The 24,420-nt window shown below is 40.1% G+C and overlaps 1 pseudogene; it reads left to right on the forward strand.

The window, feature by feature from the left end:
* Window positions 1-5,392: 5,392 nt before the first annotated feature.
* On the forward strand, window positions 5,393-5,826 carry LOC148029040 (uncharacterized; annotated as a pseudogene).
* The last annotated feature ends 18,594 nt before the right edge of the window (window positions 5,827-24,420 follow it).

A 24,420-nucleotide genomic window follows, 5' to 3' on the forward strand; every position in this document is an offset into this window, starting at 1 on the left:
TGAGCTCGTCGTACCTTCTCCGTACCTTCTAGTCTGATCCGCTGCCCAACGTACGTCCTACTCTGATCGGCTCTAGAGTGGCGACCAATTGCGTTGTTCCACCTGGCAAGTTTTGCCATGTCATCGGCAGATCCTCTTACTACGGACAGGTGGCAATCGCACAGCCCGACACGGTGGATGTATTTTCTAGCTGAACGAGTAAATAGATATATAAACTTATCTAATTGGAAAACAAAAGGTATGAGTTTCGTAGGGAATCTAGAAGGTGCAAATATGAAGATATTATTACCTTTCATTTGGAAAACAAAAGTATAAGGCATAATGGTATTGAATAACTCTTAGTGGTATTTTCAACAACAGGAACCATTATTTTTCTATGTTCAAAATGAAAATATATTGTTATTTGCAACCATGTGCATTTTCCTGACCAAAGGCTTCTATTGTTGATTAGTGTCGATAAAAAATGGATATGACAAGCCTCGGCCCGCAAGTTTAAGCTCCAATACAAGAAACGTAAGAGTTGATATCTAGCATGAGCCTTGTGTGATGTCCTGGCTCGTTATTATACAAAATATAAGTAGATAACTTCATAAACTTGTGAGGATGTTGTTATGATTAGGCAATATAAATAACAATAGGTTAGTTCACCATTCCACCTTTACCAATTACATGTTGTTCAAATAGACAACATAAATCTAAATTGTAAACTTTAGGCTATACACTCACTCTCTAAATATGCAAACCCTTAAGCAATTAATGTATTGTTGCTTCATGGTATTATGGAATTATGTTTATCACGATATTTGACCAAAACTATGAAAGTATGTTTATCATGGTATTTTACTATTGTAGATTTTGTTTATTTGCCACACGATCACTGACTTATCGTACGAGGCGAATGTGTGATATTGAACGCATTCTGCCTAGTAGATAAATAGAAGGTTACTAATGTATGTTGTGTTGTGGTGAGTAGATGATTAGTTAGAGTCAAGCAAAATTAGCATTTTTAGAGTGCACAATTTTGTGCATGGAGTTTATATGCTCTATAGCATAGAAAAATATTACTAGAATCATTTTCCTATTATGCATCCATTAACACAAGGACTTTGCATGTGCAATGTCATGCACAATAGATTTATTTTTTATGTACTTATTCGTGAATACAAAATACTATTTTTTTGTAAAGCTATTAGAATAGAGTGTGTTTTGATTTATTGCACAGAAGCAAGTCATGCAAAGTGTGGAAAGTGAGAAACATTAAAAAGAATGATTTCAATGTATTTTGGGCACAAAAGCTTGATCTAATATTAGAAATACATGCATGGGGGAGGTGCTCACCCATGCATCGAGGGAGATTATACCCCATCTTCTATCATGCATACTTTCTCAATTTCTCTTCTCTCTTGTCTCTATTTTCTTTCTTGTTCAATTTATTTCTCTTTTAACTTTTGGTTAATAATTGGTTGTTGTATGGTAAAGGCATTCAAAATTGGTATTAAGTAAGGTGATTGGTGGATACATCAACATCATTACAGATGCAAGCATTCATATTAGAGTATAACACCATCTTCATCCATATGAAGAGGTATAATATTGTCTATTTATTCAAGTTTTAGTCCCTTGGTTCATGGCTAAAGGGTTCTCCACTTGTGTTTTAACTTACTGGTATCAACATTATGTAAAGAGAGATATTTTTTAAAAACAATTTCTATACGAATGATTTATAGTGAAGCTTTTTTGTCTGCTTGATTATAATCATGGTTATTTGAATATTAATTTTAAAACAAACATTGTCTTTCATAGGCATAAAGCCTATAAGGCTTATTGGCTAAGCTTTTATCAAAGGCTTCAAGTGCCTCCATACATACAGCACAACAATCACCATTTATCACTTTATACCCTCATTTTATACATGATTCATTGTCAATGTCCATGCAGTTGGAATGAGGGAAGAGGTGTTGTATTTTAACGTTCACAATTAGGTTATGAATCAGATAAGTTTGAGTCCACAATGAGCTCACCAAGCAGGACTACAAAAGAAACCACTCCCATATTGGTTTTGAGAGAGAAGGTTGTTTTCCCAACTAAAGAGGGAGAGAAGGATCATTCGCTATCGATCACTTTCTGCTCTGCAATGCACATCCTAAAACCACGTTCTGCCACTGTCATTATGTAATTGAAGTTGCCAGCAAGTTGGACAATCATCATCATTTTAGCATCATAGTAGGCCATCGACTTATTTGGATTAAGCTTTTTCAAAGCCTAAAGCTTTACGCTTTAAAGCTTAAAGTTTTTCTTTTCTTTATCATCAATGGGCAATGGCTTTCTAGGAGGGGAGCATTAAATTAATCCCCTTTTTCCACAAAAGGGTTTTTTTTACTTAATGCCTTGCTAATCACATTTAAGGTGTTATTGCAAATAAGTATTTTTAGTTCAATTTCAACATACAAGAAGTATTCTTAAGCCTTTATCTGTACTACTCTCATGCAAATCTTTCTCTTGCTTGGGAATAACTCCCACAAGCCAATCAAGCCACCAAGGATAAACCTTTGCCTCCCATGCTATCAATTTTCTCTCACACAATACTAGAGAATACACAACATTCTTGTTGTGGTGGATATCAATCCACACTCTCGTGAATTCCAGATCTATATCCAACCTCTTCTCTTCTTTACATTGTAGTATCCACCTACTACATTCTGGATACAAATGACTCCATAATTATCGAAGCACTTATCACCATAACAGAGGAAATGATTACTCCTCATGCATAACTATCATAATAAACCTATAAATTGTATGTTTGGCTAAATACACAATCTGTGGAAGTTTCTCTATAGTGTTTGAAGACTTCACTCCATATAAGTGATGTACAAAAGCAGACATACATTTTAAAAACTTAACATTGGCACATAGATTAAGAAAGCACTCAAGAAAGCAATATAAATGTACTGCATTGTGTGAACTTGCATGACATGATTCTTCAAGTTAAGGTTGAAGAACTCCTCAAATGATTTTGACTATTGTGGACCTTTTACTTGAATCCTTTTGGATCTATAGCACTACCTCCAAATGCAAATGAGCCCAATATGTCTCTTTCTTCATGTAAATCCAAAAGAGCTTATAGTCACCCAAGTGAGGGTATTGGGGATATTTAGACTTTGTAAAACTCATAAGATGCAACAATAGTTTTTTCCTGCAATGCCCACCAATATGCATAAATAGGAAGCACTTAAGAAAAAAGAAACATGCAGAAAACTTTCCTTTTGAATATAAATTACCTCTCTAGAGAGAATTTTGATCTTGTGAGACAATATAACTTGTCTCTTGTGATCTTGAGCATGCTCCCATCATCCCACCTTGTAGGCTAAATAAAGAAATCATCCCCATTTTGGGGATTGGCAATGCATAAGTATTTGTAATCCCTATCCTTGAGGCACTGCTCTTACACTCTTATAGCCTTATCTAAACGTATATTCCTCTTTGTCTCATCTATACCAAGAGCCTCAACCTTTGAAAATTCTGTTGAGATGAAGGCATGTAATTCATCCTATCATCCCAAAACATAAATAAAATTATATATCCAGAGATAGAAAAACACATTCTATATGAGAGAGCTAGAGATAGAAGAGTGCCTTCCATACAAGCAAATATATTAAACCACAAGGAACATGTACATAGCATGTGCAATATTTGGAGAAACATATGCCCTAAAAATACTATTGAAAGCAAACATAAGAATAACATGAGAATGTTTTCATAATAATCATAAGAATAACATGAAAGCAAACATAAGAATAACAATGAGAAGAATAATTGAAGGAAGAAGACTTACACATTAGTGGTATCCCATGCAAATGTTTTCATAATAATCATAAGAATAACATGAAAGCAAACATAAGAATAACAATGAGAAGAATAGTTGAAGGAAGAAGACTTACACATTAGTGGTATCCCATGCAAATAGTAGCTCTGCTTCCTTTTCCTTTGACACCTCAAAGAATTGACATTCCACACAAAAATGCTATTGAGCATTCTCAAAGTAATCTGCCTTCCATACAAGCAAAGATATTAAACCACAAGGAACATGTACACAGCATGTGCAATATTTGGAGAAACATATGCCTTAGAAATACTATTGAAAGCAAACATAAGAATAACATGAGAATGTTTTCATAATAATCATAAGAATAACATGAAAGCAAACGTAAGAATAACAATGAGAAGAATAGTTGAAGGAAGAAGACTTACACATTAGTGGTATCCCATGCAAATGTTTTCATAATAATCATAAGAATAACATGAAAGCAAACATAAGAATAACAATGAGAAGAATAGTTGAACGAAGAAGACTTACACATTAGTGGTATCCCATGCAAATAGTAGCTCTGCTTCCTTTTCCTTTGACACCTCAAAGAATTGACATTGCACAAAAAAATGCTATTGAGCATTCTCAAAGTAATCTATAATTGAAGCTTGACTTATATAAGAATGGGATACAAATATTCAATGCTTACATGTATAAGGGACAAAGTATGAATGAGTACTTACTTTCTTTGATGCAACTCCACCATGTTTTTAGTCTATGGTTCCCATCCCAAACCAAGAACTTCTTGCCCTTACGGTCTTGCGAGTCTCTCCCAAGAGCCATCTCAAACTCCTCATTTCTTTGACATCAAATTGGGCCCCACTCAACTAGATTTTGGATGTCATAGGCATGGTCTCTCCTCTAGGACCCACAACTGACAGAAGGAAGTATCCGGTAGTCTCAAGATAACCAGTGGATTCAAAGAAAGCAATTAACCCACTGAGCATCATCTATCACAAATGTGATTATGTCATGAGCCACAAATCTACAAAGAGAAACAATAGGAGGCACCGATGTCGTGGCGCTTTGTGTCCACCACTGCAAACTTAAGGGCGCAATTTTTCACCAAGAATTTGAACACATTAGTCAGTGTCATTAGGAATTTATTTTCCATTGTGTATGTCTTTTTGTTTGCATTCTGCATGACGACGAACGAGCACATGTAGATAGGGTAGGCACATTTGCTTCAATATTTTTGTGTGGAAGCATTGTTTGTTTGATTGCATTGCATGGATTTTAATTTGCATTTTTCAAATCACATGAATGATTGGGCACAAAGTTCTCTTTCAAAACATATCCTTGCTAGGGCACATTACATGAAAAAAGATTTGCATGAAGAGATATTTGGGTTCTCAATGTTACAGGCTTTGTTGAAGTATCAAAAATATGATGGAATTTGATATGATTCAAAGATTGAAGGTATTGGGGAATTTCATTTGAATAAGAGATGGACTTTTGCCAATGCCTAGAACATCAAAGCGAGACCTGACTTACAAAAAGCACAACCCTTGCCTTTTTTTTCTTATGGAAAAGAAGCATCATCTATTCTGCTCTATTCTTTCATTTCACATGTATCTTCTCAACATTGCCAATATGATCTCTATTCTAGAAGAGAGCTATGGGTTGAAAGCTCTAAAGAAGAGTACTCAGCCTATAAAGGGGACAAGGATCGATTCTTTCTTACATTTTCTATGTCATGTATCTTATTTTCTTGTCAGCGGTGGTGATTACCGTCGACCTTGCAAAAGCAGTTGAGGCAGACATGTGTTGCATCATATTTTTCTGGCTATGATATTTGCAGTTGCTTTGGCAATTATGGAGCTATTAGGCATTGTGCTATTTACAATTCTGTATTATGCATGTAAGGCCTATCATCACGAAGGCCAATAGAGAAATTTGCACATTCTGAACATCTCGGAGCCTATGCAGGAGAATATGTGAATTTCAGAGCACATTGAAACCGATCTGTGACTTCGGCCAAGTTTAAGGAGCTTTGCTCTAACCATCTGGACACTCCAGTCGAGAATACCATGAAGGATGAAAAACTAAGTTTTAATGATATGAAGGAGGTTATCCTAGTGGGAGGCTCCACAAGGATACTAGTTGTACAAGAGTTGGTCAAGAGAAGGATTGGCAACGATCCAAATTTCGTAGCCAGAGAAGACACAGGGCCTCATTGCAGCAAGGTAGACGACATACGCATTGATGATGTGAAGGTGGCGAAAAGAAAACAATTAAAGCTTTAAAAATCTTTAGACGTTTAGAGCTTAAAATTTTTAACCTACTAAATGTATTTCTTTTTTTTTTCTAAATGCTTAAAGCTTTTAAAGCTTAGCTTTAAAAAAACTAGAGCAAAAAGCCCACTCAATGTGTGGAAGGAAAGACTATATATGGAGGGTAGAAGAGGTGCAAGGCCCTCCTACATCTCTCCATGAAGACCACACATAAGAGACTCTTCAATCGAGCTTAAAGTTCATTGCTTCTTTAAAGCTTTGCCATCAAGTTCGAAGGCACTGGCTTGAGGTTGAGCATTGAGCCCCTTGCCTACTTTGAATATTTCATTATCCAGTCACTTATGAAGGTGGCTTGAGTTTGAGCTTGGTGATTGTTGCCTTCCTTGAAGATCTTTCCATAAATCATGATTTCCACCTTTTTCTCTTCTCTCTTAGTTTGATATTTTGATATTGTCTTCCAATTAGGGAGCAATATTTTGGTTACTTAAAAGATACATGACAAATTTCTCTACATCGACCTCATCGTCTTTACTACGCGACTTCATATCAATAACAATTTATCATCACAAATTCAATTTCAAGCTCTTCATATGACTTTCGAGTCTTTTGATATTGTATCTTGTCTATATCTTTAATCAAATAACTTGTTTTCTCATTTGTCTTGAATCTAAAATTCTTCTAGATAAATATTTTACGTTGAGTACTCCCATGAAAAAGCATCCCTACAACGAGCGACTTTCACGAACACCCGCACGAACTCCATGCCACATTTGGTGAATCCAACATGAAAGCATCGCTTCTGATTATCAAGATAGGAGACTCTTTGATTAATCGATATTCTTCATCGATTACTTCTTCCTTTTTGACTGATGAGATAAAGACTTTATTACAAACTCTCTCTTTAGCCATGATAATGCAAAATCAGGAGATGCAATTATCTATGCAACAATAGAGTAGCAGTTGAATCAATGACTGTTGCATCAAGAAGAGGAGTATATGCATGGTGCGACCAATGTGATTGAGGCTATGGTTAGTGAGAGAAAATGATTTGTTGGTTGGAATGTATCAGCCTACATTAAAGCCAGATGTGGTTCTTCAAAGTTTTGACCAAGTGGAGAAACTATTTCTTACAGCTTGTCACACCTGCTTTGCGGGCTAGAGTGACAAATTTTTTCTACAGGACTCCAACTCCGATTCTTTCAAGAAAGCTCTAAAGGGAGCTCATGCTTAACCCCCAAGACCCAGGGACCGCTTATTGTTCAAGTGTTTCAAGGGAGCACTAATGGTTACCTCTCACATAGTCGATGTGCTATCCCTCTCTACGAGTGTATTGAGCTTACCTTAATGCCCAAATCAGTTGTCTCCTCTCTCAAGCACACCGGTAGCTCCACATTTCTTGATAAAAGCTCAAGCATTCTCAAGCCTGTAAAATATTACATGGCGCATCAAACAGAATCTGAGAAAGAGATAGAGAGTACACAACAGATAAGAGGAGAATCAGTAAATTCTTTAACTTCAAACAACTGATACAAAGATGGCTCTGTCCACCCGTGCGCTTCCACTGTGTGAAGCTTAGATGGTGATCTAGACAGAAGATAGGTGAAGAGCTTAAGGCTAGCTGGAACAACAACTCTGACAGGGTGAAAGATAAGTGTGAGATGGCTGCGAAGGGGTTTAGCTTTTATAGCCTGCGAAGGTCGTTAGGTCGGCCTGCTGACCGACCTACCATATGAGCCTCCACTAGTTGGACAGGGAATATTCCATGGAATATTCCCTTTACCATCAGGGCCGGGGGCGCTGCCCCAGGACACTCGCCAGGCCCCGGACCCCACAATAGGGGCCCCTTTTAACTCCCTTACACCGCAACTCGATGCAATGCGCCTCGAGTTGCTACTAGCTTAACCACTCCGTCTAACCCACAGATTAGACCCACAACGGTCACCTTTTTGCCATCCGGTCACATAGACCTCATCTGATATACAAGTGAGGACTCCACCAATGTCCAGGCTCACACTTGGCTTCTCCTCATAATGGGGGCCTTACAACTTTGAGCACCATGGATCATTGGTAGCACCTAATGAGGGTGGGGCATTGATCATATCTAACAAAGCCTCCACCTCCATGCTCCATCCTCCATAGCCGTGTGTGAGACAAGAGAAGAGAAGAGAATAAGAAGAGAGAAGATGGTGGAGAGCTTCATCTCCTTGATCCCTCACCCTCACACACTCACTCCCTCACACTCTCACACTTCCTCTCTCAAGCACACAAAAGCAAGCACGGAAGGGAAGAGAAGAAGAAGAGTCCACTTTGCCACACAGAAACGAATGAGCTCTCATTCCCTTTTTGAATTGTATATACATGCCCTAAAATCCCATGGGTATCCATCCTCTTTTTACATGTTGAACCGTGGCCTAGGCCCTTTTTCCCTTTGCCCTAACTTCCTAGCTTAGTCCTACTACTCGTTCATGGTAACAAATTGCATAAGATTGAGCCTGACGCTCTTTTATAGAGATTTTGGTTGTGCCTTTATATTTAAAGGTGTGCCTTCTTGCTTTTGGCTTCTTGTAGCTTCCATGGTTGTGTCTTGGACTGATGGTGGTTGTTCCCATGCTTTTAGATTTTTTTCGGTTCACTCCCTTGTAGGGCGCATTTTCCTTTTTCCTACCGTGTAATTTTTCTCTTGATGCCTCTTTTTCACTTCCTTTGCTTTGCAATAAACATTATGCCCTCCTAGTTGAGTGCCAGTCCCATGGCACTACTGGAGGGTGGTGAGTCGGACAGTGTTGCTAGGGTAGCCAGGTGGCTTTTTGAGTTTGTATACAAGCCCTGGTTGAGGGTGTGTTGGAGGGATTTATATCTTTGAAAGGCTTTTTGTGTTTGTATATGAAACGTACTTGAGGGTGTGTTGGAGTAATTTATGCCTTTGAAATTTAACATCGAGTCGAACAGATCCTTCTATTGGCCCTCCATGATTGTCTTATATTGCGTTGTTCCAAATGAGATTCTTCATTCACTTTTCAATAGTTCCATGACACTACTGGGTGGGGAGTCGAAAGGTGTTGCTGGGGTAGCCATGTGGCTTTTTGAGTTTGTATACGAGCCCTGGTTGAGGGTGTGTTGGAGAGATTTATGTCTTTGAATTTGAACATCAGGTTGGACGGATCCCTCTGCTAGCCCTATTCGATTGTATTATCTTGTGTTGTTCCAAATGAGCTTCTTCATTCATTTTTTAACTTGGATTGTTGCATCCAATCCCCCTACTTTCTTGCACTTGCATGGTGACATTATCGCATAAGATGGGGAGTGCATTGCATGGATAATACAGCTCTAGAGATGGTGGTCGGGGCCTTTGTTTGTACCTAGAAAGAAAATAAGGTGCACTACCTGGGGGTTTGCTTAGTTTATTCCTGGTGGATGGTTTTTTGTTGATGAGACTGGGCGTAAGCCTAGGCGCTGTCTCTCATTTGAGGATTTAGTTTGTGCATAAGAGAGGTGCACAACGTGTAGCTTAGGGAGACATGTCTAAATAACTGTAGGCGAGTGCTACCTCTCTCAGCGTGTCCTGCCCTTGATGTGCCCTAAGCATGTGTCATGGGGAATCAAAAGGGATAGGGGTTAGACACACCGACCGACCGAGGCCACTGGATGCACCTAGCTTGAGAACCCCCAGATGCAATGACTATGACCCCTATGCATCCTAGTATGTCTACGTGTGATATCATTTTTCATTTCCATGTTCTATGATTGCCTTTTTGCATTATATCTCCTTGTATTTCTTCTTCTTCTTCTTCTTCTTTTTTGCTCAAGTTACGTAGTTGTGACAGAATTTATTCTTCATTATCGGAGTGACCTAGAGAAGGCGGCCTAATATATTTGTTAAGGAATTGGTGGCTTTGAAGGTACCTCTTGAGGTTTAGGCAGATTTGAAGGGTGGTGGTGGACTGGAATTGATGATTGCAGTGGGTGAAGCAATTTTCATTCATATCCTCTAGAAGAGCTAAGAAAAATGAAGATAATAGAGCAGCTCGCATCATTAGTCGAGCCATCCTGCAACTATCTATAGCATTAGGATCAAAATGTAGTACTGCAAGGCTACGCTCCTACGAGGTGGGGTCTTGCCTAAGGAGCATCCTAGGCAGTCTAAGGTAATTACAAGTAGTAATAAAGGCAGGGTCAGGACATGAAGAGAACTCATTGGTAAAGTGGATTAGTGTATCATACAAGTTCTTTGATGTGAAGATGAGGGCATCTTCATATGTAGTACAATGAGGATTATAGATTATAGGAAAATTTGAGCGGTTGTGGATACTAGAGTCAAAATACACTCCCATCCTTTGAGGTTAAGGCATAAAGGTTGGGTCATTCTACTCGAAGGGTTGAGTGTTGCAAAAGGTCATCCAAGTGTCCAGGTTGGAGTCATAGACCCTTCTTCTCCATGTAGGTTGATATTTGTAGCCAAGCACACGCCTTGATATTTCAAAAACCTTATTTTGCCAAATTTTGGCATCTTCAGTGCCCATAATGTGGGATTTTACTCTCTCCCCTCAAGCCATTTTTGTTCAAACCTGCTTCCGATGTTAATGACCTCCTCCACTACGTTGATGGGCGAAACCCTTCGCAAGGTGGTAGGGAACTGGAAGTTAAAGTCAAAAAGACGGCTCCACCTTTCTTGCCTCTCCCAGGTCACAAGGTTGGCATGGAAGCTTACTAGAGAATCATCCTCGTATGGTGGGATAGGTGCCTGGGGTGCCCTAACTCGCTTGGCATTCCGTTTTCTCCTTGTCTCCTCCACCATTTGTCTTCTTCTTTCCCTTAGTGCCGCCTTTCTTTCTGCAGAGGTGTCTGCGTGCTACTACTCTTCAGGCTGCAAGGAAGGAGGCGATGGGAGAAGCTCTTCTTCGTGTGGTCCCATTCCAAAGTTCACATCCATGTCTCTCTCCTAGCTTGGCTCCTCCTGCTCTTCTTCGATGAACTCGAGTACGTCCACTTCCTATGACGTAAGGCCTGCCAATAGAAGATAATGGTATTGCTCTTCCAACCTTGGGTCAACTCTGCTAGGTTGTGGCGGCATTTGCAGTCCTTCTTTCAATGCTCTATGAGTCATTCCTAGTTTGCTTTTCATTGTCTCTATGGACTCTCCCTTCTCTGCCTGGGTGACGTCCAATAGGATATCTAAAAAGGCACATTGTCGTGCCGCTACGCGCACACCATGTAAAAAAATCTAGAGTGTGGCTTTCTTATTGATTAAGAGAGCCAATGCCATTTAAGACATTAGTTTTAGTATCTATGGTTCAAAAATATTAGATTTTTAGCCAATTTTTAATATTTTAGATATTATCTCTTGTAAAAATCTATAAAACTCTAGACAATTAGTAGATTAGAATGACATGTAAAAGAAAGCATGCTTTCAGCCGATTTGAGAGGATTTTATGTAAAAAGAGAGATTGACAAAATCGCCGACGCACGATTGCTGTTTTCAAGCAATGAACAACCCTCGGAAGGGGGAGATGAAGGAGTGATCTGGTAGAATTCTGGCCATGTAGGCTGGTATTTTACCTCCCTTTTGGAGCCAATGGAAGAAGTAGATTAGCAATCTGAGTAGCATAGAGGAAGGTATTATTTTATACATATGTTTGACTATTAGAGTTATATCTTCTCATAGTGTTGAAAGAAACTAACAAGCTTCATCTCTATTAGTATTCTTCTACATTTCTGATTCTTTTTTGGAGTATTCTTCTACGTCTTCAATTTCTTTAGACCTCTTCTCTTCTCTCTTCTCTTCTCTCTACTCCTCTCCCTGAATCTACCTTTACCTTGCTCTCTCTTACCCTCATGGTGGACTCTCAACACCAAACGCACCGACACTGTGTTAGGGAAAGTTTATGCTATCATCAAAGGTGAATTTTGGAAGATATTTAGTTTTATTTGAGGCTAATACCTTCAACCATATTCAAAGAATTAGCTACAACATTGTTGGATTTTACTCTCTCCCCTCAAGCTTTTGTCCCTAACAGTCTACGTTGAATGTAATCATGCAAAGTTTATTCATGCTATGGCATCATTTATGAATGATGGGATGCATAGTTGTTTATGAAACATGACAACATATTGTACTTGATTTTTTAATTTGTGATTGCTCTTATAAACAAGAAAACAAGCTTGATTTGAGATAATACTCTTGTGATCTTTGCTAAGAACATGTAGTTGGAAGCTCTATTAACATCTTCAAGAACATGGCTTGAAACCTTCAACCCTTCTCTTATCTCTACCATCTCCGAAGTCTAAGCTCTTAAACCCCCATACATTCTTCTCTTCCCAAACTCCTGTGGTAACCTTCAACCCTACACACTGCCACATTGGTGAACTCGACATGAAGGTTGGTGTAAAAGGACTCCAAGATAGGAAATTCTTCAGGAGATACTCTACAACAATTGGTGCACATACTGCAGTAGACTCAGAAATAAAAAATCCAAATGTTACAACAACAGCAGCAAAGGTAGGAGGAAGAGAAGATTGATTCCATAGCTATCAAGGCCCTAGACAAAGTTGGACAGGAATTAAAACAATTTAATGGTTAGAATGTCTATGTTTTTATTTACTTGTATGTTCAAAAAATGCTCTTCTTTGTTGTACTGCAACATGCATGGAGTCGTTATTTTTCTAGACTAGCCAAGCATGGTCTGCAAGAAAGAATCCATGGTCTTTTTCAACAAGATGCAGATAGGGATACATTCAAAAAATCACTATGTGAAGACACTACAAGATATAGACCTTATACTGACGTTTAACGTGACGAAAATACAAACAACAAAATTTGCCTCCGTCGTCACAAAAAGCGTCGTTATTGATGATGCGATAGAAACGTCGCTATATGTGTCGCTATATGCGTCGCAAATGTGACGCATATAGCGACGCTACCAGTAAATTTGCGACGCTCATAGCGAGGCCAATAGCGACGCGAGCAGTAAATTTACGACGCAAATAGCGACGGTAATAGGGGGAAAAAAAATTTGTGGCAAGGCAGCAAGCTGCCCTACCACATATAGCACTGTGTGCTGTATGAGAGCCATACAAAATAGTTTCTGCACTACTGCATACAAAGCATTTGCAAACAAAAAGAATGTATACTGAAATCATAAAATTGATACATGAAATAAATACATGATCGCATAAAATACGATTGGTACAATCATGAAAGGATATCACTAATACATAGAAAATGTCTACATAGATCATGCGACTAAAAACTAAAGGTGTGTGAGCTCCAAGGATCCAAGGGCGAGCTAGAAATCCTAATCCCCCGAAAGCTCGTCCCGCCGCAAAGGAGCATCGAACGGATTCTGCAGAAAAAGAAACAACATATCAATCCACCATACAATAATACATTCAAATATCTCACGGTAACTACGGACAAGAAAGATGAGTGACTTACAGGGCCACCGCGTCTATACAATCAGTCGATCAATGCATTGAGACCGTGCCTCTCTGTATATCGAGTCTCAAGGCCTTGTGGATCGCGATTTGTAATGGAGTGCTGCAAAGAAAACAAAATGCTAACTGTTAGAAACATGATTGTCAGTACAAAGAATATTTCAAAAAAGCAAATAAGCAAAACAAAAGAGAAACTTACAAAGTCCTCCAAATATGTCCTGTGGCCACCACTCCCAAGATGATGCACCACTCCGGCCTCGAGTCGTGCCCTCGCCGCCTCCCGCTGCTGACTCCAACGTCCTGGCGAATCTGTAGCCTTCTCCCTTAGTTGGCGCCAGGCGTCTACATCTAACCACTCGGGCTTTGCAGCCCCACTCTTGATTGCCTTGCATGCGTCGAATTGTCTATGTGATATGTATGCACGCATGCAATTCATCATCCAGCCCGTAGAGAATCTATCTACTGCGGCTGGCACCAGAAACTCCTCATGCAAGGATGCTACTATGTAGTCATTGCTCCCCTCCGGTATGTTCTTCCAATGATCCAGGACGTTGTGCCGAAAAACTTGTTGGCACAACTCCCTCATGCGAGCCATCACCCTCCTCCCCTCATCATTCATGATGATGGCTCCTGACCTACTATCAACTAGGTATCCATAACCCCTAGGAGTTTGCCTAAGATGGGTCCTCTCCCATCTCCGTCCACACTCCTGGGCATATCCAGGAGACCCTTGTACATCCGGTGTACCGACGGGGATACCCTCTCTCGGAGTGCCACTCAAAGGGGTGCCACCAAAAGGCATGCCACCTGCTGTGACGGCTGCACAAAAACCGGAGTAACTAGAGTAGATGTCCCCACAGGTGTGCCAAATCTTGGAGGTGACGCACCTCCAGCTGAACAACGAGACGAAGACACCACGTCCATGTCTCCACAGTAGCACCCCCCTAATGCCGATGCAGTCCCTTCCTCTGGCCCAAGTCATGAGCGTCGAGATCGTCTGCTCGAAGCTGAAGCATTTGATCGCGCTGAAGCAGATCTAGTAGAGCGCCCTGACAAAGAACGAGACAGCTGCTGGTCTGCCATCTCTCTGGATCTCGCGAGCTGATCTGGAGACATGCGTGCCATCATGTCCTAAAACTCCTCATCGCTCATCCCTCGACTCATCCTGAAAATGTCACCTGCACAGATAAAAAATGATGTTAGAATAATCAATTTAAACTATACAAAGCAGAGTAATATAAATCATTTTTAAAAAATCCCTCTTAAAATGCATATCTTATGTACCTTTATGGAAGATCTAAACAACGAATTGAGTAATACAATTATCCAAGAATGAAGTATTCTATGGTCCCATGTTAATCTCCTGACACAACTCTGCATACACTAGAAGGTCGATAGACATGTCACCATAAAAGAACGAGTCTGCCTCGTTCTCAAAAAAATTCTTGGACTTTTGTATTTCCATCATTGTTAGCCGATGCGGGCTCCAAACTTGCGGTGGCCTCCACCCCTTGTAATATCGACCCCTCTATTTGCATATTTTCTTCATTTATGCCTGGAACATCGCTTTGATCATATACTCTTGCACTTGAGGAGTTGAAGGTATAACATACCACCATCGAGGTTGTCGGGGGTTTGGATAGAAGATTACCTGTTCACAAACACATACAAAGCGAGTTCAAACCATTGTGACATAAACCATGTCGTATTACAATTAGCAAGCAAATGACTCTTTGCACCTGTTCACAATGGGCCGGCAACACAAAGGTGTCACGCAAATCCGTCCATTTTTTTTCGGAATCTATTTCGAGAAATCGAGATGGACCTCGTCGAACTGTTGCTCCAGCTCCTCCAAGTATCACTTTGAACCACTGCACATCGAATAGTATCATGGAGAAGCTACGGTAATCCACCGTAATAATACTTTACAAGTTCCCAAAATACTCCATCTCATCCACAACCGTGTTCGGATCCGTTGCTCGTCGCCGGCTCTCTTGCTCAAACCTTGCCATGACACCACAGTCCATTGTGGAGTGCATTTTGTCAATACGCTCTACGTGAAAATGCCGTCCGCACGACCATGCTGCACTATATATTTTGTACTGTACATTGAAACACTCAAATTAGATGTAGCAAGCAAATTTAGATACGACACATTCTAAACCCTCATTACCTTTGGACTACATCCCCTCAAGAACTCCCACTCCTCGATTGAGACCTCTATTCCTTCGCTGGATGCTGCGGTCAAGGCTCCATGCAACCATTGTGTTGACATAAACCACGGCATCTCCTCCATGCCTTCAGGATATCGAATCGGTCGGTGACGCGTACTGCGTCGGAATTCAGCTTGCGCTTCCTCTCGATCTTGCCTTGCAATCTAGTACTTGGCGAGCCACATCTCCATGGAGGCATGGTGCAACATACAAAAGCGATTCACCTTCTCTTCCATTGAGGCATCCATTCTTTTTTCTACCCCATTTCCAACCACCACATCTCCAGTCAGCCTATCATTGTCCTTCAGCGTCCATAGCATTTTATTGTCTGGTTCCACCGTTGGTAGCCATTGTGAGATATGCACTAACACCTCTGACACGAACCAACCTTCTGCCATGTTACCTTCTGGACGAGCTCATTGTCGCACAAAGCCTTTCAGGGTTTTCATGAAGCGCTCCAGGAAGAACATCCATCACGTATGGACAGGTCCAGCAATCTCCACTTCGTCCACAAGATGCACAAGAAGGTGAACTTGTATCGTGAGCATGCTAGTGGGCATGTATTTCTCAAAGAGACTGACCGTCTCAACTGCTCCCCGCCTTGCGGATTCAATAGAGGACGTCTTAATCTCTTTCTGTGAGATCCATTGCACCAAAGTGGACATTTTGTAAATGGCCCCGCAAATTTCTGGAGTAAGGCATCTTGCGATCGCGATCGGTAGGACAAACTGCCACAAATGAGAAAGCATTATGAATAATGGCCACTTTTCAAATTGCAAAATGCCCACGCTAATTACAATCCATTTTACTCACAAACCTGACATATCTTATGCCAATCATGGGATTTTAGCCCCGACAATTGGTCATCTTTAGAAAATGCGGACCTGAGAGAACGCATCATACCCATTGGAGTGCGGATAAACTTGATTACTTGCTTCACAATGCGCTCCTCTTTGGTAGACAAAACCCAGGGAGCGTGAGGAAGCTGCACTTCCCCTTCAGCACTCGACTGCGGCCAAAGCGCCTCCATCTTACCTACCTCCTTTAAATCCATTCGTGACCCTATAGTGTCTCTCTTTCCTGTGATGTGGTCCCATAGCAAGCTGCCCACATTCTTGAAAATATGCATGGGATCCAACAAGTGGTTGACCTGTAAGTTGGTCCAATATGGCAACTCGTAGAAAACTGAGAACCGTCGCATTCCATTTGGATGTGATTCCGGGTTTACCATTTTCAGCTCATACCAGCTTGCAACGTTCATACGTGTTGGAGGTCGTCCAAGAAAACCTTCCCTGAGTTCATGATCCTTCAGCAAGAAAGCGGCGTGTCCTTGATATACCATCTTCTTCATGGTTCATGACCTTTGGGAGTCTAACTGTGGCCCACACAATGGACATGCATGATAACGTGAGGTAACCAGAGTTGTAAGGTGAGCCACGACCTAGTGAATACTTGATTGAATGAAATAAAATATAGATATTACCAGCGAGAACGGAGGTTTTCTCACTTGAGCACTCTCCCAATCCTGGAAAGTCCTGCATCGTCGACATGAGAATGGCTCGAATGTTGGCTGACAGCCGACCATCGCGCCTGCTCATATCTTGCACAGTGACCCCCTCCTCCCACAAAATCTTAAGCTCATCGACTAATGGACAAAGATACACGTCCATATTTTTTACTTTGTAGCGGCGCGGGACGAGCAAGCTAAGGATGAGATATCCTTTCTTCGTAGAAAGCCATGGAGGGATGTTGTAGTTGACAAGCACTATAGGCCACACACTGTAAGAAGTCGAGCACAAACCAAATGGGTTCACACCATCCATGGCGAGACGGAGCCGAAGATTCCTTGGCTCTCGCACAAAGCCTGGGAAGGTAGAGTCAATGTGGCTCCATGCGCGCGAATCCGCTGATATTCGTTGAATTCCATCCGTAGACCTATTCTGCACATGCCACATTGTCAAGCTTGCCATGTCAGACGTGCGAAACATGTGGTTTATGCGGGGGATGAGTAGAAAGTGTCTGAGAACGTTTTGAGGGATGGTTTGCCCTTGCAAGTCCTGTCCATACTTGTGAGCACCACACTTTGGACATGTCTCCATAGTCTCGTATTCATCTCGAAACAATATGCAGTCGTTGATACATGCATGGATGTTATTGTAGTCCATGCCAAGCTTCCGTAAAACATGTCGTGCATCATCACGAGACTCAGGCATGGTATTTGTAGGTGGTAATATATGATATTTCAATAACCTGAAAAAAATCATAAAACACCTTGAAAAAGCACAAATGTTTGCAATAATACTTTTAAAAAAAATAATCAATCAAGCCTATGTGTAAGGTACCTGAATAACTTAGTCACACTCGTATCGCTCCAACCGTATTTTGCTTGCACACTTAAGAGTGCAAGCAATGTCTTCAACCGAGATACTCGGCACCCATCATATAATGGTATGGATGCTTCCTCTCTAAGCGGGTCAGATGTCTCAACATCCATGGGAATCAATGCATCGATCATTGCCTCCATCTCAGGCTCCAAGATTGTAGGTAGGTCGGGAAGGTTGTCTGTCTCCTCTGGCATTGACGGTATAGATGGGCCTTGTGAGTGGTGGATTGGCTCCTGCAATCCATCCATCGCATGTCCACGAACTCTTCTAATTGGCCGCAAAGGGTGCACTCCTCCTTGGGTCGAGACATCACCCCCCTGGATAGAAAATTTGCCAACAAGACCCAATCTTATTGTGTATGGTTTTCAATTAGCTTGCGAGTACAATGCATGATTAATATTAACTTCAAATTACCATTTTCTGAAAATCCGCAATTGCCTGATCAATGATCTTAGATTGAAACTCGCCAAATCGTCGTACGTGTTCTATAGACAGTCGGCGTTTTCGTCTAATTGCCAACTTGCATTGAGAGCAAGGACATGGGACACGCTGATTAAGATACGTCTCGCAGTCTTGAACAATAAGACCTTCTTCATTTTCCATCTTATCTACATTAAAGCAAACGAGGCTTAAATGGATAGCTTTATGGAGATGTACGTCAAGTTGCAAGTTGACCATAAATCTTGCATTGTACATAGTAGTTGAGAGATTTTCCGATGTTATATCTCGACCTTGTATCATGCTCAAGGATTTGTTTGTCCCGGTAGATAATTATTCGTTATTGTAAAAAACTGCACTAGAGGGCTTTGAGTATAAGTAATCCATTTTGAGCATCATTGAGGATCTCTTAGTCTAATAACAAATCAGTCTCAACAAAAAGCATCTTAGAAATGTTGTTTTTTTGTCCTAGGATCACGTATTAAAATTAATGCCATCTATGAAATTTATCAACTATAGTAATAAAATTTATTTCAATCAATTCTACTCATAGTCATAAGACCTGAGAGAAAATATCCTATACTCAATTTAAGGGATTCTTCTTCTATTACAATACTTTTGGGTTCTCCCTCTCTTTCTCTTTCTCTCCCTCTCTCATTTCCTTCCCCTCCCTCTCCCTCTACCTCTCTTTCTCTCCCTCTCTATCTCTCTTTCTCTCTCATTTCCTAAACAAGCAAAAAATAAAGTGATTTAAACATTAAACAAGCAAAAGAGAGAAGGAGAGAGACAATGCACTCTCCCTCTCTTTCTCTTTCTCTCCCTCTCTCATTTCCTTCCCCTCCCTCTCCCTCTCCCTCTCTTTCTCTCCCTCTCTTTCTCTCTCATTTCCTCTCCTAAACAAGCAAAAAATAAAGTGATTTAAACATTAAACAAGTAAAAGAGAGAGGGAGAGAGAGTGTGCACTCTCCCTCCCTCTCCCTCTCTTTCTCTTTCTCTCCCTCTCTCATTTCCTCCCCCTCCCTCTTTCTCTTTCTCTTTCTCTTTCTCTTTCTCTTTCTCTTTCTCCCTCTCCCTCTCCCTCTCCCTCTCCCTCTCCCTCTCTTTCTCTCTTACTCTCTCGTTTCCTCTCCTAAACAAGCAAAAAATAAAGTGATTTAAACATTAAACAAGCAAAAGGGAGAGGGAGAGAGAGAATGCACTCTCCCTCTCTTTCTCTTTCTCTCCCTCTCTCTTCCTCTCCCTCTCTTTGTCTTTCATTTCCTCTCCTAAAAAAGCAAAAGAGAGTGATTTAAACCTTGAACAAGCAAAAGAAAGAGAGAGGGAGACTCACCGATGAGATATGGCAAGCGTGGGGCGGCTTCTCTTTGCGATGAAGGCTCCTCTTCTCCTTCGTGAACAACGGCGGCGGCGGCGGCGGCGGCGGCGGGTCTTCTTCCTCTCCTTCTCTCAAGACGGTCGCTCTCTCCCTCGCTCTCGCTCTCAAACTCTCAATGGAGCAAACAAGAAATGAAAACCGCACTCGGTTTCGGCCGCGTTTTTTCCCTGTGGCCCATCGCTATTTGGGTCGCTATTTGCAACGCAGATAGCGACGCTATTAGCGACGCCAATAGCGATGGTGAATAGCGACGCCGCTATCCACCATCGCTAATCGGCGTCGCTACTAGCCCAAATTCTTGTAGTGAGAATTCTTCTCAAAAGACTTTGGCTTAATGATGAGAAAAAGTTTTACTGATTGGGTTAAGAAACCCAACAAATGTTTAGCTACAATAGCTTTATGCCATGAGTTTGGAAGTAAATTTGGGCAACTTGATATTGAAGACCAACAAATTATGGAAGGCCAAAAGATTGAATTATTCCTTAAGGCTGCAGATTCCATTCTGCAAGAGAAGCTTGCTCATCGCCTAGAAGATGATACCTCCAAATCAGGAGTCAAGACTACATGGACACATATTACTGATGAAGTTAACATGATTGCTTGAAGAGAGCGGATATCACTAAGATTGGGCTCTACTTCAACTTCAACAACTCCATTCATGGAGCTTGTTTCACCTTCTATAATCCCCTATTCCTTTGACTAACCAACTGACTCTTTCTTCTTTAGTTCCTTCTAAAAATGATGTCATGGATGAACTCATTGAAAGCATGCGCAACCTTCATTTGAATCTTATAGAAATTAGTTCCAAAGTGGAGAAGCTCGATGTCAAAGTTGAAGAATGAGGACGATCATCAACTGAAAGACCAATGAGAGAAGGCTTTAAGAGGCATTGTATTTAGTGTGACAACAAACAACATGACAAGAGGGAGTGTTTTGCCTTCCGTGAGGCTGAAGCACAGAAGCTCATCTTTTGGAAAGATGAAAAAATTATGTGCTTTGCACATTTGGTTGGCGTCAATCATTAAGAAGTCTTGATTGAAGAATAGTGAAGAACTGAAGATGAACCAAGGCCTTTCACTTTTGGCCCTCCAAAATGGATAACTAGAAGAACACATGAACAACCAAAGCTTACTGAAAATATAACCCTAGACCAAGAGATGAAAGATGTGCCACAAACAAAGAAGATCGAAGGAAAGAAGAAAGGCAAGCAACTAGGCTACAAATTGCAATCTGACATAAAATCTACAACTAATCTCAAACGAGTCCTAGAAGAATGAATTTTGCGAAGCAAAATTGAATTCACCTTAGGCAAAATTCTTGTAATTGCCAAACGTGAATTCCATGATGTAATTATTAATGTAATTTTAAAAAAAGACAATATGTTGGTAATGAAGCTAAAGAAACAGTGCATGCTTTTTTGCAAGTTCTTTGAGTTTTTGTGTAGGATGATGTAGAAACAAAAAGGAAATTGTGGGGAGTTGTAACAGCATTCAAGTGTGATCATGAATACTTTATAGGTGCTTCCATAGTGGTAGAAAGTAATTGTCTTCCACTCTTGGGAATGATTGCCAACTGCTCTACACCGGACACTGCTATGCGAAGATGGATTGCATATATTAAATCTCTTAACCCCGAATTAAAGCATATTGCAGGAAAGGTAAATCTCGCTGACATGGTATCATGTGCAAGATATGACAAAGAAGAAGAGATGATGGAAGATGATGAAGCTGAAGAATCTATACTTGCTGAATTTCATTCCATGGCTGCAGAAAGTACCTTTTCAGTTGCTACATATACAAACCTAAAGCTAAATCTTGCAGGTGAAGCTGATCTTTTTAATGGGATAGCATTAAGTACAATAAGAATAGAAAAAGGTACTACTGTAGATCAGCATAAAGCAACAAAGATTAAAGATTTATCTATGGAAGAAGGCTGGTAAACTAGAAGCCAACATGCTCTTGGAGATAGGTGAAGCTTCGAGATGGGTTACAATTTACTTATCCGTTGTTATACATTATAGATGGGTTATTGATCTTGTAACCATGCCTACAAGAATATGGAATATGGGATATTTAGTTCTTGCAAGAGAGGATCTAACAAATCAAGTTAAAGGCAAAGCCTTAACAACCAAGACCACTCAAGCTGTTTGTCATTTTTTGCTTGAAGAAGTGTTTTATAGATATGGTTGTGTGGATAAAGTAACTGTAGATAGAGGAGAGTTGGATGTTGATGAGGCGCACAACTTCTTTGCTCAATTGGGTATTAAGTTCACTTTAATATCGTCCTACAATCCTGAAGGCAATGGAAAAAGTGAGAGAGGGCACGAGCCTATTCCCAAAGCTCTAGCAAAATCTTGTAGAGGAAAAATCAAAGAATGGCCTTAAATTCTACCTTTTACATTATGGGCTAATCGGACTACTCACAATACAATGAATGGCCATATGCCAGCTTAACTTATGCATGGACAACAACCAATTATGCCAATTGAAGAATCTATTCTCACATGGAGTCTTCTACCTTGGGAGAAAGGCATTAATAGAGAAGAGTTGCTGACTTTGTGCATATGACAACTAGAAAGAAGGCCTAAAGTTGTTCAAGTAGCTATTGAGAAGCTAACGATAGCAAGCCTAAAGAACAAAAGAAGATTTGATAAGCGACATTGACTTCGGCCACGGGAAATTCAAGAAAATGTCTAGGTGCTTGTCTATGATAGAAACCTAGATAATCAATTCAGTGATTGTAGAAATATGGTAAAGCATTGGTTTAGCTTGTATGTGGTAAAGGTCATTCATGACAATGCCACATATTCATTGGCTGAATTGGATGGAACAAGCATGAAGATACCCATAGCTAAAAAAAGAATCAAGCTCTTCAAACGAAGAGAAAGTTCAACATATAAGTTAGAAGACTTGGATATCATTCAAGAGCATGAAGACATAGAGGAAGAAGAAGAGGCAGAAGATGAAGACATTGACATGACACAATATACTTCTTTTAACACTGCAAATTTGTAAGACTTTGACACATGCCAAAGGATGTGCAGGTTAGGAGGGGGTGGATGTCATGGCAGTACCTGCACACCATGTAAAACAATCTAGAGTGTGATTTTTTTATTGATTTAGAGAGCCAATGCCATTTTAGACATTACTTTTAGTGTCCATGGTTCAAAAATATTAGATTTTTAGACAAGTTTTAATCAAATTTTGATATTTTAGATATTATCTCTTGTAAAAATCCATAAAACTATAGATAACTTCTACATTAGAATGACATGTAAGAGAAAGCATGTAGCTTTAAAACAATTTGAGAGGATTTTATATAAAAAGAGAGATTGATAAAATCACACGATGTGCGATCACTGTTTTCAAGCAATGGAAAACACTCCAAAGGGGGAGATGAAGGAGTGATATGGTAGAATTATGACCATGTGTGTTGGTATTTTACCCCCCCTTTGGAGCCAATGAAAGCAACAGATTGGAAATCTGAGTAGCATAGAGGAAGGTATTATTTTATACATGTTTTTTTTTTAAAGAGTCATATCTTCTCATAATGCTGAAAGAAATTAACAAGCTTCATCTCTGTTAGTATTTCTACATTTTCTAATTCTTTTTTGGAGTATTCTTCTACGTTTTAAATTTCTTCAAACCCCTTCTCTTTCGTCTACTCCTCTCCCTGAATCTACCTTTACCCTGCTGTCTCTTACCCTCATGGTGGACTCTCGACATCAAACACACCGACACCGTATTAGGGGAAGTTAATGCTATCATCAAAGATGGGTTTCAAAAGATATTAAGGTTGATTTGGGGCTGATATCTTCAGCCATATTTATAGAATTAGCTACAACATTGTTCTTTTAATTCACTTCTTACTCTAGAGAAGACATCTTGTCAAAATATGCAACTATTATGTGCCCCTATGACAGGGCAACGTTTGTAGATCATTCATTGATGCTTTGAGTTGAATTAAGAGGAGTTTTTTCTCTTATTTCTTGGTTGTGGTAACTTATCCTTATCAGGAACTCAATTTGAAGCTCTCTTTTCCCTACAATCCTTGTAATTGACTCATAAGATTTTTCTCTTATTTCTTGGCTGTGGTAACTTATCCTTATCAAGAACTCAATTTGAAGCTCTCTTGAAGCAAGTCTCTTTGCCTTACAAGCCTTGATTGACTCATAAGCTTTTGTCCCTAACAGTCTACATTGAATGTAATCATGCAAAGTTTATTTGTGCTATGGCATCTTGTATGAATAATGGGATATAGAGTTGTTTATGAAACATGATAGCATATTGTACTTGATTTTATAATTTGTGATTGCTCTTACAAACAAGAAAACAAGCTTAATTTGAGATAATACTCTTGTGATCTTTGCTAACAACATGCAATTGGAAGCTCTATGAACATCTTCAAGAACTTGGCTTGAAACCTTCAACCCTTCTCTTATTTCTACCATCTCCGGAGTCTAAGCTCTTGAACCCCC

Source organism: Lygodium microphyllum, chromosome 11, assembly GCF_053477565.2.
Source record: "Lygodium microphyllum isolate KBCC chromosome 11, Lygodium_microphyllum_v1.1.10, whole genome shotgun sequence".
Classification (NCBI taxonomy): domain Eukaryota; kingdom Viridiplantae; phylum Streptophyta; class Polypodiopsida; order Schizaeales; family Lygodiaceae; genus Lygodium; species Lygodium microphyllum.